The sequence below is a fragment of the Rhagoletis zephyria genome, unplaced genomic scaffold (genome assembly GCF_001687245.7).
Source record: "Rhagoletis zephyria isolate East Lansing unplaced genomic scaffold, Rhagoletis_zephyria_1.1 Rzeph_scaffold_01112, whole genome shotgun sequence".
In the NCBI taxonomy this organism is placed as follows: Eukaryota; Metazoa; Arthropoda; class Insecta; order Diptera; family Tephritidae; genus Rhagoletis; species Rhagoletis zephyria.
In genome coordinates, this window is record NW_016158196.1 from 120,790 (window position 1) to 125,544 (window position 4,755).

The following is a 4,755-nucleotide window of genomic DNA, read 5'->3' on the forward strand; positions in this document are numbered from 1 at the left end:
ACAAAATCAATTATTTAATCGATTATTATACCGATAACAATATCCATTATTGTATCGATAACAATATCGATTATTATATTGGTTATTATATCGATTACAATAGCCGTTATTTAATCAATAACAGTATCCATAACAATATCGATTATTTTATTGATAGCAATATCGAGTTTTATATAGATAACAATATCGATCTACATCCTCATCCTTTTCTTCAAATTTATCTTTATTTTTGCATATTCCTCTTCACCTTTACCTTAAAGTGTTTAAATTTACTTTGATCTTCGTTTTTGCCTGTACCTCTAGGCATCTTTGTTTTTGTTTTTATTCTCAAACCGCTAAACCGCTGAGAACTACTTCCATGTGCATTATTCCCATTGAATTTGACAAGTTACTCCCAACAAACCAACTGCCGCTAAAGTTTCGCTTCATAAATTCAAGAAATGTTCTTACCCTTTCAGTTACCCTAATTCTTATGTATCTGTCATTGTCTTCATTTTCGTCTTTATCTTCACTTTTGCCTTCTTTTTTTTTACTTGGTCGTTATCATTTATTTCTTCATCTTCATATTTATCTTTATTTCAAAGCTTAATTTCAAATGTGTAGTGAAACAACAGGCGAAACATGTCAAATTGAACATATTGCAGCAACATGTATACATGTATATTTTCAATCAATTGTAAAACCATAAAAACTCTGCTCATCTACGGAAAAATGCCTTTCCAACGGTGTTCTTGGTTTTGAAATCGGTTCGGTAGAATCGCCAAACGAACGGAGACAAAATTTATGTTAGCGTATTAATATATAGATTATATTAATAATAATAACCAGGGATCGGATTTTTAGGACCTAACAACCTATAAAAAAGGCAAAATAAAATAACGAAATAGGCTGGAAAAGGCAAAATAAAATAGTGAAAAGGCAGGAAAAGGCACTAGGTGTTGCAAAAAAAGCAAAAAAAGGCAAAACAAAATAGCGAAAAAGGCAGGAAAAGGCACTAGGTATTGCAAAAAAAGCAAAATAAGGCACTAAAAAAAGACAGAAAATACGAAGAACAATCAAAAAATACATTTATTTTAGAAATGTTTATATTACAAGTAAAAAGAGACTACATATGTGTAAGCGCCAATCTATTATTAACTATTATTAAAGCGATTAGGTCTGGTGATCAACGAGGACAAGACGAAGTATCTCCTGTCATCAAACAAACAGTAATTTCATGAAAGTAAAGAATTTCGATTACTTGGAAACTCTCATAACACCGAAAATAATGTCGGCATCGAAATCCAACGCAGAACCACCCTAGCCAACAATTCGGGAGAAAAGTTCTCTCTCAACGTAAAAACCACACTCTATAAGTCACTCATTATGCCCGAGCTGGTGTATGGCGCAGAAACTTAAACAATAACAACATTCCACCAGGCGGCTTTTGGAGTAGACGATGGAGCGATGAGCTTAATAAGCTTTACAACGAAATGGACATAGTGAAGCGAATCAAAATGCAGTGGCTCCGCTGGCTTGACTATGTCGTTCTATTGGGCACCGGCGTTCCAGGTCTGAAAGTACTCAACTGGCAATCCGGCGATTGTATCAGAGGAAGAGGGATGCCCTCACTGCAATGGAGAGACCAAGTGGAGATGGACTTGGCTTCACGTGGCATTTTCAATTGGCGTCAGTTGGCACAGAGAGAAATGACTGGCGTGTTTTGTCGAACTCGACCAAAATCGCTTATGCGGTTACAGCGCCAACTAAGAAGATGCAAATGATAAATGACGGAGTTTGGGGACCTTCTTCTTGGATGCGCCAGGAGGAACTAGGAAAACATTATCAGATTGGTTCTGGTAATGGTTCGATCAAAAAATTACATAGCCTTAGCTCTCGCTTCGTCTGGAATAGCTGCAACGTTATTATCAGGTAGAAGCACTGCTCATTCAGCTCTTAAGCTGCCATTGAACATACAAATCATCGAAACTCCCACGTGCAATATTTCCAGAACATCCGGTATGGGAAAATTATTACAAAAATGTAAAATCATGGGAATGCATTGTTCGCAGGAGATTTTACGCAAACACTTCCTGTAATTTCTCGATCGCCACCAGCAGACGAGATAAATGCTTGCCTAAAATATTCACCATTGTGGCAAAACGAACATAAATTGATTGCAGTTGGCTAAGAATATGTATGTCCAGTTACAGAACGGTCTATCAGCCGAAGTATTCTCGCGACAATTACTGGCTATTGGGAGTCGATGAGAGATCAGGACGAATTTCATTGCCTCATAACTTTTGTAACTTAGAAACATCGAAAGGAGACCTGATCGAAAGAATGCTTCTTAATATTCAAATTAATTATGGGAATCACGATTGGCTCAGTGAACGAGTTATTCTTGCCGCGAAGATTAAGGATGTCTATCAACTCAATAATGCTCCTCAAAGTGAGGAAATCACATTCAAAGTAGGGAAATAATATATACGTCGATAAAAACCATTGTGCAAACAGATGAATCACTTTATTATCCAACGGAATTTTTGAACGCGATTAATCTTTCGGGAACGATCCCACACGCTGAAATTTAAAATAGGTGTGCCACAGCAAAGCGTGGCAGGGTACCGCTAGTACTGTATAAAACGATACAAAGAAGAAGGCAATTAAGGAAAAGCACAACAGGATAGTTTTGCAGTTATTTATTTGCATTCACAAACTTTTTAACTAGCTCTGAAGGTGGACTACATTCTACAATATTATCAGCGAATTATACAATATTAATTATATAAAATGGATTCTATTGAAAATGTCAATATACATAATTTAACTATTGAAAATTATGCTGATTTTCTTTTTTTTATTTAGAAAATGAACTTCTATCCACAAGCGCTGAAAGTCGGCACTCCAACACCCGTGAGCAGTGTATTGAATTTTGGGAGGTAAACGGCTTCATACTGCGATCGCAGATGTGTCTAATTCACAAGATCCCCATGAAGGTCAATGATTCTGGAACCCTGCACAGCAGGCAGGTTTCGCTTCAATAAGGGGTCATGCGGGAGCAAGGACAGGATTTCCCGGGCAGCATGGACCCGCAAAAATTTCGATGCCTCAAATATTCATCTTGATGTATTGTTATACCTACGGTGACCATCCGTCCTTTATTTTAAATACATTCCGTTATTTTAACCCCCTGTCCTTTATATTTTTTTTTTCAAAGTAAAGGACGCCATTTGTCCTTTATTTCTTAAACTGTCCCTTAAATGTACTTTGGATTTTGCAGAGGTCAATTTTTAAACCGAGCATATGAAAAAATAAAATGCCCCTTATAAAATATAATGAAAACCTTCCCCAGTTTGTTTCGCACCCCACTTAAGGTTTTTTATTTAATCGGTAATCTTTGGACAATCTATAAATCACGAATCAATGCATCGAGTATCTATTCTTACAAATAACAACAAAATCAAATAAAATCCTCATAGGTTGTGTTTACAGGCCAAATAAATACATTAATTTTGTTGACTTTGTTGATTATTTGGAAGAACTTACCTTGTCTTTTAACAATATCGTAATAGCCGGTGATTTTAATTCTGATCTACTCAGCGATGACACTTTCGCATTGGCAATGAGGAATTTGGGGTTGTTTTCCGTGAACTGTTCGATTCCCACTCATTTTACAAATACCAATAGCTCGCTACTTGATGTCTTTTTTGTAAATAATAAGAACAAAGTACTTTTATATGATCAACTCGATCTTTCAAGCTTTTCTAAGCACGATCTTATTTACCTCATTTTTGATTTCGAGTTGACAAGCAAAACAGAGTACTATTCTTACCGCGACTTTGCGCATATCCAATATGAAGACCTTGAGAAGTATGTCGACTCTGTGAATTGGGCATCCATATACACAATGGTTTCAGTAAATGACCAAATTGACTTTATTCAAGCTAATATTAAAAGCCTTTTTAATCAATTTGTGCCGCTTGTTACGAAAACTATTTCGGATAAATGCCGTCCTTGGTTTAATAGCCATATCAAAACGTTAATTTCAAAACGAGATCGAGCATACCGAAAGTGGAAGCGCCATAGGACAGATGTCCTTTACAGCGACTTTAAAACTCTTCGAACAGAGACAATTAAAGCAATAAAAACCCAAAAAATTATGTATTACGACCAAAGATTCAGTGGAGCAATTGGGTCAAAGCAAAAATGGCATCGAATTCGCGAAATAGGGATTGGAAAAGAAAAGGCACAAGTCCTTGATTCTGTAAATGTAAATGATTTAAATAAGCAGTTCCTTGACTCCTCGAATACTTTTGAAAATATTGCATATGAGCGCTATAACTGTAATCCGTATAGGTCGCTGTCAAACTTCAGCTTTAATTGTGTTGATGAGTGTGACGTTGTCCAGTCAGTACTGTCTATAAAATCCAACGCCGCTGGTTTGGATGACATTCATCCGAAGTTTTTCAAATGTTTGCTCCCGAAACTTCTTCCATATATTACCTACGCAATAAATAACATTCTTACATCAGCTGTCTTCCCCAAGTGCTGGAAAAAAGCCAAAATAATACCCATTCTGAAATCAAATGGTGACTATAGACCTATTGCGATTCTCCCATATCTATCTAAAGTCTTAGAACGCATAATGCATCAGCAGATTGACTCGTTTATATCTAAAAATTCCCTGGTCAGCGCTTACCAATCTGGCTTCAGGCATAAGAAAAGCTGTACCCTTTCGCTTCTTACCGTTTCAGATGACATTAGAATAAATAT